General features: G+C 41.1%; 1 long non-coding RNA gene and 1 pseudogene across 1 annotated transcript; one reads left to right on the plus strand and one right to left on the minus strand.

Moving 5' to 3' along the window:
• The first annotated feature begins 244 nt into the window (after positions 1-244).
• Positions 245-1,456, plus strand: LOC113354224. The gene is made up of 3 exons (XR_003361735.1): positions 245-327; positions 612-757; positions 1,373-1,456. It is a non-coding gene; the product is annotated as an uncharacterized LOC113354224 (long non-coding RNA).
• An 8,082-nt stretch (positions 1,457-9,538) lies between these two features.
• Positions 9,539-11,954, minus strand: LOC113352374 (annotated as a pseudogene).
• Positions 11,955-12,761: the final 807 nt, after the last annotated feature.

The raw sequence follows: 12,761 nt of genomic DNA on the forward strand, positions 1-12,761 counted from the left end.
CTAAAATTCGAACAGTGACTGTCCCCTAGGTTCTCAACACTCTCGGCCTTTTGGTGTATCACTTCTTATCGCTGGTCATGAAGAAAATGGGCCAAGCCTGTATTTGTAATACTTATGTAAGGCCGACTAGGATGGCTTGCCAAAATTTGCTCCTGCTTTAGTTGGTTTAACACATTTCTGATTAGTGTTTTTGTGTAACTTCAAAAGGGAAGGATGTGTTTCGAGATACTATACAGACCTGTGTGGCATGTGTTTGGCAGGATGATGGAATAACATAAGATCAGGTTCTAAGGTGCAGACAGTTCTTTGCAGGAACAATTCAACAAGGTATCTGTCACTGATGCGAATGTGTTCTTTTTATTTCCTTAAGTTGCACCTCAAGTTGATTATTATTATTTGAGGATTTCAGATTTTTTCTTTACAAACTCAATAATCCAATTGAAGAAAATGATTATTTAAGAATTTGTTTGTTAGATCTCTGTCTGGCATTTCCTTTGCCATATACATTTCAATTTTAGGTTTTTAGGTGTTTCATTGGATCTAATATTTTCAGATTTAATAACACTAAATTTTTCTTCTTCCACTCTAATTTGTATTTTTGTTGAATGAAGTGAAAGCGTCAAACGAAATCAAGGCATCACTTTTATGGAGGTGGTATATGCATGGGTTGGAGATGATCCTTGTGGATATGGCGGTTTACCTCCTTGCTAGGCGTTACTTTCTTTGTGCAAGGATTTTATAGAGTTGTCCCTGAGTTGTAAGTGCAATTTTCATATCGTTTTGCATGTTTCGTAGTCATCTAAGGGATTCAACTCTTAGTTATTTTGATTGTGTTGTTTCCAACTTTGTATGTCTTCTGTAATATCATAAAATTGTATTAGCATGTCATTAAGTAGATTATTTTTGCCATATGAGTACAATACCGCTAGGTTTAATGACCTGTATCATTGAAATTTGTGGAGGAAAATCTTGTTCTTGATAGTACTACCTTAAATAGCACAACTTAAGCTTATGTAAGGAGTTAAGGGAGCATGTATTTTCTACTAAGTTAAACTTCGTGTTATTTATCGAGTTTGTGCTCTTTCATTTCATATTGATGGTAGTCTTAAATGCAAAGAGGAATGTCCCAAGGATAATGTATCAAGCATATTGAGGTACTGTGCTATTTTGGCATCTAGGGAGTATATTTTGGCCCTCTTGAACTTTGTAGTACCATATATTGACCATGTTAGACTTCAAATACTGAAAAATCTTATCTCTGCATTTGCTTAAATTAGTTTATGAGTGAAGTATCTTGTTTAACTGTAGTATTATGCCCAAATACATCAGGGTACTATTGAAATTCCCTTAATATGAGCTGTTTATTTTGTAGATTGTTCTGGAAATGGTTGAACTCCACAAACTGTACACTGCACGAGTTATTTGAAATAAACTCGAACAATTGGTGTCATAAAGAAGGAGCAACCTAAAAGGTATTTAGTACTGGGGCATCTCCTAGTTCGAACTTATTCTGGACCCGCATGATGTTAGTACTGGTTTTGACCTTTCTCAGTCTTATGTATTTCGCTCGTACTATTATCTATTTAGCTTGATATACTACGAAGATACCCCATGCTACAGTACTTCTCAAATTCCGCATTTCATTATGCCAATCTGGTTTATAGAGCAGCTGATTTACTGTCTCGGGTGTTCGTGTATAATTTTACTTACAGAATTCTCATTAGTTGGAACTGCGAGGAAAAACTCAATATCTCTTTGTTGATTGTGGTTTTTAGCTCAGGGGTAAATTTGTAAAATCTTGCATCTGATGTGCCGTCACTCTGCGAGGAAACACAGCCATGAGTGTCAACCTCTTCTCTGGCACGTTTATTGAGCCGTTCAATATACTTACATGAAATTTATCCAGACTGGCGCATGTAGCAACAATCCCAGGCATTCTGTAAATTTTGGCATCTTGCCTACACTTAATTAATATAAGTTTCTTTGAATGCTTTCTGTGCTATGTTCCCCGACTGAACCCTTAATGTTGATATCACATGAAAATTTGTGTTCACTCGCAGCAGAGTAGCACGAATTTCCAAATAGCAAGGATAAGGTCTTTGCATAAGGCATTCAATTAGAAAGCATGCTGCTCTCTGGCAACGAACTTAAAAGAACTATGTGTCAACACATAGAATTCAATCAATCCTGACTAATTTGCAAAAGTTCGAGTTTTGCGCCTTGCGCAGTATATCAGACCTTGCTTGTCGAAATTAAGCCTATGCAAACTAGGTAATTAATCCGCCATGGATTAGCAGATGCAAAATCTTGCCCAGAATCAGAAAACAAGGAGCCGCAGGATAGGAGCATCAACAAAGAGAGGCGTGGCCATGCCTTAGGCCAACCGGTGCCATTTTCCATTGGCCACGCCCCATCCTAAACCGGCTCTATTTACCTCGACCAATCAGGTCGCCTTAAACTCGCCACACACACATAAGTTGTGGCTGGGCCCATACTTGCCGGCCCTATTTCCCAAGTTGGCTTCCCAAAACCATGCCAACATGCTAACGGCATGTCAAACATGCCAAAACAAACATGCCATGCGCACATGCCAAACGACATGCCAAACACGCATGTCAGGCGCACATGCCAAACGGCATGCCAAACATACCAAAAGCATGTCAATCGCACACGCCAAACAGGCATGCCAAGTGCACATGCCAAACGTGCCACCTACCGCATACTACATGCCATATACGCTAATTATGGTTTCGACATGCCAAACCCTAATTTAGGCAAAGTTGTCGCGCCAACCGAGCCAAACAATGTTCCACAGAACATGGGAATCAATGTGGCCATTAAAACTGATGTTTCCACACCACGTTTGAATCTAACACCAACGTGCCAAAAGTCTAGCGGCCATGGCTACGCCAGGCACCACTTGCACCATCGTGCCGCTGGCATGCACAAACTATGCCAGCCGTGCTGCAATGCCACTAGCATGCACTAAAGGCGCCACTGTGCCATTGTCAGGCGCCAACGGAAGGTAGACACAATCAACAACTACCCTTCCCCATGAGATGCAATCTCAGTCATCCAAGTTTGCCACCAAACTAACAGACTTGTGGTAACTTTTTGGCGACCAGCCGCCTAAATCCGGTGGTCATAGCTACGCCAGGCGCCACTTACACCATCATGTCGCCGGCATGCACAAACTATGCCGGCCATGCCGCAATGCCACTGGCATGCACTAAAGGCGCCAATGTGCCATTATCAGGCGCCAACAGAAGGTAGCCATAATCAATGGCTACCCTTCCTCATGAGATGCAATCTCATCCATCCAAGTTCGCCACCAAACTGATAGACTTGTGGCAAGTTTCAGGCGGTCATCCAAGACGAGTCTAATAGCATCACATGTTATTTTCCTGCGACAAGTCTCATGATTTTGACTTGCCAAAGTTCTACATGTTTTCCACAAAGAACACTCGAGACATCAAACATGTCACAAAATGGGGGATACTCACCAGGGTATTGGTATGGCGGTTTACAGAGTGCGGCGTGCAATACGCCCGTTACAAGAAAGTGTCATGAAGAAGGGCGATGAGTAATGGCAAGAAGTAATGGTGTAAACGTTTCTTTCATCATAGAAGCATAAATTCTAACGTTACACGTTACTCCACTCTTCCACCCCTCAATCGTTTCCACTTCCTACGAGATCAGGGTACATTTTATTATGACTTGTATAAATAGGTTTCACCTATTTCCACCAAACAACAAGTTTTGGCCAGAGAACAACACAGTATCCAAAAATCACCTGATATCTTTCCATTCTGCTAGCCAGTTATACTTTCTAATACAAGTCGTAAACAACTACACCTTCAGAATCAACGATTCTAGTCTCAACACTTTCTTCGCTTCCCTCCCTAAGACCAACCCTTCTCCTTCTCTTTGTGACTGAAGCAAGCCTAGAACGACCATTTCTTGGTTTAGGTAAGGATTGTACAGATTGATCTTTCGAATCAAAAGTACTCCCGTTTCTCATCCACACACACGAATTTACCAAAACCGGCAGAAACAGTTTTCACCCTCAAACAATTGGCGACCACAGTGGGAGATTAAATCTCTCGGTTGCAAATTCAAACCCATTTTCAATTTCCTAAATTTCTCAAGATGGTTGATCTTAGGAATAATTCAGAAACCCTCAATCCCAATTTTACTTCTCCTAGCATCGAAAATACTCCACATGTTATCCCTGAATCCGTTCTTTCATTCAAAACCATTGTCGAGGCTATGGAGTCTCGATATTTAACAACTATTCATGATTTGACGAAAATCCTGAATGATATTGTCGAGAATCAAGCTACTATTAGACGCAGGACGGAGTATTTACGCTTCTGAAAGCGCTCACGGATCAACTGTCAAAGGAACCAACACGTATTCATTTTGGAGGAAATGCTATCAACCATTCAGTTTGGATCAATGCTGATGGTGGTAGTCCTTTTTCCAAGATTCATATTCCTACTCCTAGCGAGGAGGATGAAGCCTATGGTCACGCTGAATGGAAAAGTATCCACCAAGCTAACTTGTCTGCTCATGATGATCAAAAGATGTCTCAAAATCAGAAAGAAGACTCGTGGGATTTATCACGTTCTCATCAGAGTCCTCGCAATGAAAAGGTGATTTCATTATGTGCATCCTTCCTGTAAAATATCAATTCCCATATCGCATCAGAAGCTACTAAGAGATCCGTTGCTGCTTTACTCAGTCGATCGGAACCGTTCCATAATGAAGAAGCTCGTAAAGACGTTCACGAAAGCAGACGTCTTTCTAATAAAATATCCAACCTCCAGTCAATCGCTAATGAAGGAAGAAAGAGAAAAACTCCAGCAGTGGAACAACAACCAAAACGTGTGGCACCAGCGCATCAGACGGCTTTACCCCGGAAGGTCGCAGCTAAGATTCCTGTGCAACAACAAGAAACTGGAGATGCTGCTCCAAACTTCCCGTTCACGATCGATAAAGTAATCGAACTCCTGAAAGTATGGATTCAAGACGATTCCATCAAACTACCTCATGTTAGGCGCCTACCAACTGAAGAACAAACGGAAAATCCCAAGTATTGCCATTACCACAGGTTCGTCAAACATCCTACCAGTGAATGCAATGCTCTAAAGCGCATAGTCCAAGAAAAGATAGATTCAGGGGAATTGCGCCTGGGGACTGGAGATCCTCCGTCTTTTCGCGGATCGGCATAAAGCTGTTACACAAACAATAAAGGACGACTGGGGACTTCTCGCAGCCAGGATTTCATCACACAATAAACTCGGATTTGCAACCTGAAAATTCATTTTTGTGGTGAGACCCCTAAGCGAATAGAGTATGTGGTCGTATCGGACGAGAGAGAAAAGGGAATAACCAACACCATGGCGTTACATCCTCTACCACCAACACCAGCAACACCAGAAGCATCCCCTATAACGTGACGCCTCTTATTACCAGAGCCAGAGCCGCCGCTACTCCTAATATTTCTTAGAGCATGACGCCTTCAATCATCACCAAGGCTGCCACCACCTCTTCGTCAGGATGCGAGACTGGAAGAGCCAGAGGAAACCAACCTTTCCCATTACCATTATCGATTTTACGGAGAGACAGGAAGTTCTTTCCAAAACTCAGAAGGACATGGCCACAACTCAGAAGGAGCCTCTTCAACGTTTCGATTCAGAAGCCGCTCTGCTTCAACGTTTCGCTCCAAAATCCGCTCCGCTTCAATGTTTGGTTCCAGGGATCATTTCAATTTTTCGCTCCCGAAGACGCTTCAACGTTCTCTCCAGAAGTCGCCACTCCTCCCTGTCAAGGATCGTGATCATAACCAGCCAAGGTTCGTAGTTGTGGCAACTTTTTGATCCATGTCTCCAAAGCCCGTGATCATGGACAGTTTACTCGCTTACGCATCCATCCAATACCTTTGCTTCCATCGACGCCGATGCAATTCCATCCAGCCTATTTTGCTTCCACGACAATGTAGTCTCTTCGGATCACATCTACTGCCAAGAACTGTTGCTGCTCATTTGTTGATACCAGGCAGAGGTTTACCGTAACAACAACCACTACAAAGCTCAGGAGACACGGTCAACCCAAAAGTCATAGCCACGACAATGTCATCTACTCTTCAAAGGTGTAGCGTAAGGATATCATCACCTCTCTGCCCAGAAGGAGTTTGCAACACTTTATGAGGCCCGCGACGGATCCCAAACCTACTCAGAGGAAACAATTTTGGTAACCAAAGAGAAGTGAGACTGGGGAATGCTCATCGCGGTCCATCCTCGACAACAATCAAGCATTCATGAGATAACTGCAGAGAAGCGGCTGAAATATTTTTCTTGAAGAGACAGAGGGAGCCACGATTAACGACATAACTCTCCCACTTCCACCTCTTCGTTATCCAGAATTTTTCGTCCATGAGATGATTCCAAGAATCCCAGCATCACATCCATAAGAATATAATAAGCTTGTGTCAAATCCCATAAACACAGATTCAAGGCGATGCAATTAAAGTAGGCTACAATTGGGGACTGAAGCCTCCTTCAGGTTTAGAAGTTTGAACGCAGTCACCACCTTACCGGTGAATGCAGTAGAAGCACATCTTCCATGAGAAAATAGGCTCAGGATAATTACACATGGGGACTACCAACATGGGATGATTTCACTCCCCTTAACCAGGTTATTTCTGATTTCAACATCATCACGTCGAAGTTTTACGAGCCGCAAGAATTCCTCAACATGAAGTCGTACACGTGCATCAAAGACTCCAAAAGCACGCCACAGAGATACATTCACATACCGACCACGCCATTGGATCTAACAGAAGTATAACTGGGGACTGCTCACCGCATCCCATTCCATATAATAGTTCAAGATTCAGAAGATGGTTCAAAGGACGTCGCTTGGAATGAAGACCTTGAAGACTTGATAACATCACATCGGCAACGGAACACTCTCATCTCGTCTACTTCACCCAATGGCTCTAGAAGATTTCGGCCATGCAAGCATCCACAACATATCATCATCGCAATCAGAAAGTCCAGGCACCAGATAACCTAAAGTCAAGGATTGACCAACAATGCAACCACAACTCCAAGATTACCCATGACATGATCATTGCCGAGCATATATTTCATCCATCCATCCCAAGAGTGCAATGGAGTTTGGTAAATTTTGAAATCTACTGGAAAGGTTAGATACCCATTCTTCTGGTGTCAGAACCTTATTACACATTCTGGAGAAGATCGATGGTACTGTTGGGTGGCTACATACGCAAAATGGAAAAGAGAACCTACCTTGAGTTCTCCTGGCTCGCCTTACCGCTGATTATAACTACTGGAGATTACTTTGTTGCCGTTAATGCTTGCTCTATCACCACTAAAAAATGACGAAGAGAAGCCGGACGCTGCAGACGAAAGCACAGAGTCGGACGAGCAACAAAAATAGAAGAGCGTCGATATCCCTTTTCATACGAACGGAGTTTCTAGAGTTTGAACAGAAGAAGGATTCCTCCTAGCTCCATGAACGGGAATAGATGACTGGGCGCATCACACTCATGCTCCATAGCCGAACAAGCCGTGTGCCAATATCTCCGCTCCATGACCGAACCAGCAGTGTGCCAACACGAGGAACACCAGCCGCTCAACCTGCAATGCTCCGTGGTCAGGCCAGCGCCAATGCTCCATACCACCAGCACCCCGTGGTCAAGCCAGCGCTAACGCTCCGAGCGCCAACATCAACAATTCATGGTCGAAGTTGCAGCACCATCAGCGCTCCGTGGTCGAAGTTTCGGCACCATCATCACCACTCCATGGCCTAAGTAGCAGTGCCATCCACCGTTCCGCGGACTGAATCCAAGTGTCGTTTTCACCATTCCACGGACTGAAGCCAAGTGTCATTTCCACCGTTCCACGAACCAGGAGCCATCAACATCATCTCCATCCTCCAGCTCCAGGGTCGAGCCAAAGTTTCAACGCCATATCTTCCCGTCCCGTGGTCAAGAAAACGGTGTCGTTTCCACCATCCCATGGACTGAAGCCGTTTCCACCATTCCGCGGACTGAAGCCAGTTTCCACCATTCCGCGGACTGAAGCCAGTTTCCACCGTTCCAAGTCAAGCACCATCTCCGCACGTTCCGTGACCTAGCCATCCATCGCCCGTTCGGCGGACCCAGTTGCAATGCCATTTCTGCCGATCAGTAGCCAAAGTTGCAACACTGACGCCAACATTTTTGGCCAAGCCGGAATTACTTAGAGCCACCGACGCAAGGATCGCATATTCTTCATGCCTCCTTCCAAAGGTTAGCCAAGTTTTCCTGGCAATCTCTTCATGACCCGCCGTTTTGATTTTATCCTTGTCTGTCACCATCTCATGCTTACCCCTCAACAATGCTACTGTTACGGGCTAAGCAGGGGACTTAATGTTGATGGTGGTTTTTAGCTTAGGGCTAAATTTGTAAAACCTTGCATCTGATGTGCCGTCACTCTGTGAGGAAACAGAAATCCCCACAGGATAGACACAGCATAACAGAATTCTGGTGCTTTTCAAGGACCCGTCTATCGAGTTCCTCATATATGTAAAACTTCAAAACAGCATAAGGGTGGATTCCAAGAAGTGTAGGATCTGTTAATGAAGTAATATCGTTATTCACTTGCCATTTTACAAAAATACTTACCGAGATTTCACATCATTAACACCCTATGCTGTTACTGTTACATGTTAAGTTGTTAAGGCAGCAAGGAAGTATTGAAACCCTAGTATCTTCTCATCCATTGAAGAGTAATAATTGTGACAAATACATGGAAGATACATGCTCAAACAATAAGTATTGCCACTTCTACCTAATTTCTTTCCATGTTTAGCAGAAAATTTGCAGAATAAACAGCTGAAACTTAACTCAGTATCAGAAAAATTGTTATACACATACCTACACCTCGATACAACACACTCATTCCAACCTTCCATCTGTACACTCTTAAAGACATCTTTTAACCCACAATGATCAGGCAGAGAATGTAAACCATGCAAACCATGCCCTATACTCTCTTTAGGACTCGTAACCTACAAAAGTATGACGAAAAAGATTATGGTAAACATTATATGCTGCAAAAGCACTAGTTTTTAGTCGTGGTTACCTGATAAGCAAGCTTGGTTCGAGCTAAAATCTAACGGGTAAGTGAAGAAATCATGAAAGAATTCATAAAGCAATGTAGCACATTAGGACTTACTTATAGAATCCAAACAGGTTCAATCTGAATCTGAGTGCCTTCTCTGAGTACTCACATATTCTTTTATATGGTTTACTACTTACTTTGGTCGACTAGTACAAATATCTTATATCTGTTTGATATGAGAAACCAAAAGCAAGATCAACCTATAAAGAATATCTAAAGGGTGGACAAGTGTGCATTTTTGGGGAAAAATCAAAAAAATAATAGCAACTGTAGGTGGTAGTGGTATAGCACTAGCATAAGCATTAGCATGAAGAGCAATAATTCTCTTGTAAGTGAAATTTCATACCTAGTGCTTGATGATCAGTTGTAGCTTCTAACCAATGCTGTTCAAACTGGATGTTGTAAAGAGCTTCCTCTAATTAAGAAATTTGTTCCACCAAAGGGTTGAAGTGCTCTGCATATATTCATATATATTAGCACAAGCAAATATTAAAGAGTTCCACCACAAAAGACATAATCCACACACACAAAAAAAAGGGAACACGTTACCATCTTTAGCGTGCAGTTCAAACTATGTAAAATGTCCGACATGAATATCGAAGTCCAGGGTTTCATGATAAGGAGACTTGTTTGTGAAGCAGAATTTATGGACCCCTTTCTTGTGAGCCACAAACTCAAACTTTTCACTTGTTTTATCACGAGCATCATGAATTTGTTCTTCAGTTGGTCCTTTAACCTGCAATATTAATAAATAATATGCTTAAATGGTGATGCATTTACAACATAGCAGAATAACAACCCAACAAATGAATATAGTCCCCTATCACAGGAACCAAAAAGAAAACTCAAGATCTTTTACAACAATCCTATATGAAAAATCACTTTGGCTGAACAAGAAAATAATTAACACATTCCCCATGGTCCGCCATCCAGTTTAACAGGATCAGATCAACAATAGGCGATGTTATTTATGCTCAAAACACATTGGGGCAACTGGTTAACAGGGTAGACAACATGAGGTATAGGAGCATACGAGGGTAAGAGGGAAAACAAACAGACAACATGAAGTATAGGAGCACCTAAAAAAAATCTAAAGTGTGGACAAGTGTGTATTCTTCAAAACCTTCACTCCTACATCTACAGAAAACGTCTATGCAAGCCTTTTCTGATATGGGCCTGCAGCCTAAGATTTTTAGTTTGGATCTTCATTGTGACTAAGTACACACCTCGGACAGGTTTGGTTCTAATGAGCTCAACTTTTCGCAGCTATGATAAATGCAAGCACTTCTTCAAGATGTACTATGTATCAAAGAACAGACATCTAATACGCATATGCAGTAGATTAAATACCAACAAGACCAGATATTACCCACAAAAAATACAAATTCATATTCTTTGTATAGCAGGAGTGTACTTGTTCAGGATGCACAGCTGAACACTTCCCCACCCCTAAAGGATGCTAAGAACCAAAAACCATCTGCTATTTGCTATTCCTAATGAACAAGATCATGAATTCCGACAAAATCCATCAACTCCTATTTGGGCTTTTAATAGCAAGTTCAATCATACAGCTTCTAATGCATTCCTGCCATAGTGTTTTCATAAAGAGTTTGCATAACTGGATGCCATGTTTTGTATTTCCTATTCCTATGTACAGGGTAAATATTAAGTAGTGCTTTTATTTAATTAGAACCTTGTAACCACTAAAAGCAAAAGTAAGAAACTTGACAAACTCCTGAAATACTTATTGAGGATAGACAATACTTACAACTAGATCTACACCATCTTCACCGTAATGCCATCCCCCAGCTTTAATCATAACAAAAGAAACATGGACAGTATCTCCTTCACATGGAACCAAATGAGAAAAGCATTCCTCCCTGTCAATCACGAATCTAATTCCAACTGCTACTTGTATGATCGATAAAATGGCCAACAATGCAAAAGGAATAAATTTGGATGATAGATGTTCCATCTGCATGAAACAAATAAAAACCTCAAGTTACGATTTCGTCATTGCAGTGGTGATATACACACCAATTGAATGAAACCCTTCTGTTCTAGTCCATAAATTCCCCAAAAATTAATAAAAAGATCACAATTTTTTTCAAATCAAGAATTACACAAAAATCTTAATTGACCTAATTACCTGCAAGAGAATCTTAATGCATTCTAATGGGGAAACAATAGTCTTAGCAAAGGCACCAGCAACACCACCGGCAATCAATTCTTTAACATAAACAGTTAATGAATCGATCAACGAAATATCTGTTTATACATTCCTCTTCGATGTAGATGAAAAACCCATCTTAAAAATCAAAACTTCAATCAAAAACCCATCTCGAACATTGATGTCACCAAAACTTCGATTTGTTTTCCTGACAAAAATCTCAAATCTGTTTTCAGAAATATCTGGATTAGGTTATCAGGAGAGCGAAGAAGTCATGAGAGAGAGAACAAATTCTGGAAATCTGACTGAAATCAATAGAAAGGGATGTATTTTAATACAATATGTACAGTAGGTATTGATTTCTAACTATCATTAGTGGTTTCCTAATCAATCTTAGCCATTATCAAAATACACACATAGTTTTGGTCAACTATTTGTATTTGTTATAGAAATGGTAAGATATATGAGAATCTATCATATTTTTGTTCATTTCCACGCTTCTTCCATCTTCTGTATAGCTTCGAACTCACCCATCATCCCATGCTTGCGTCATAAAACCCCACCAGATAACTGGCCGTGAACCGGAGAGAAGAAATATTCTTTTGTTTTACTGTGTTTACATCATTTACGAGAGAAGAAATATTCAGCTGGTCTTGTTGGTTACGTGGGGAAAAAGGTGATAGCCCATAACAACTGAGCTGGTGTTTTTAGTAATGGTTTTCAATGATCAGTCTTGGAAGACTGAACTGCCTTGACTGCCTTGAGTAATCCTGGCGGATGCGTTTATAAATTCTGTGCATCAACTTCTCGCAGCTTTGACTCGCTTCAATTCCGTCGTAACTTTCTCATATGGAGTCGGAATTACCTCATTCTTTCGCCCTTAGCTTCGCCTTTTCGTCCTCTTCGATATGAGGGGAAATAATCCTGACTTTGAGCGATTTCCACTTGGTCTTTATCCCTTCTCCATTTGTAGATTTCACTTTTGTGTTATTTTCACTTCTTTTCGGATGATTCACCTCATAAACACATAAATAAGATAAAACAAACGTAATATACAACAATTTGCAAGAATATAAGAAATTACTAGCATGAAATTGACACTAAAAATATATAAAATATGCACTTATCAATTCCTAATACCAAGACCACCACAACTCTTAGATTTTCCAATATCGATCCAAGAACGAAAATAAGCAGCTCTTCGAGGGTTTTTCTTTGACAACCAAAAAGTTCTTTGGATGGAGTCAATTTTATAAGTAAGCTTCTTAGGAAAGGGAAACAAGACATGTGATAAACAACAAGGCTAGACAGAATATGTTTTGTAACTACAGTTCTACCAGCACCATTCAGATTTATTTTTTCCATATTACTTAATCTAGCATAGAACTTATCTAGGA

Source organism: Papaver somniferum, chromosome 2 (genome assembly GCF_003573695.1).
Source record: "Papaver somniferum cultivar HN1 chromosome 2, ASM357369v1, whole genome shotgun sequence".
In the NCBI taxonomy this organism is placed as follows: Eukaryota; Viridiplantae; Streptophyta; class Magnoliopsida; order Ranunculales; family Papaveraceae; genus Papaver; species Papaver somniferum.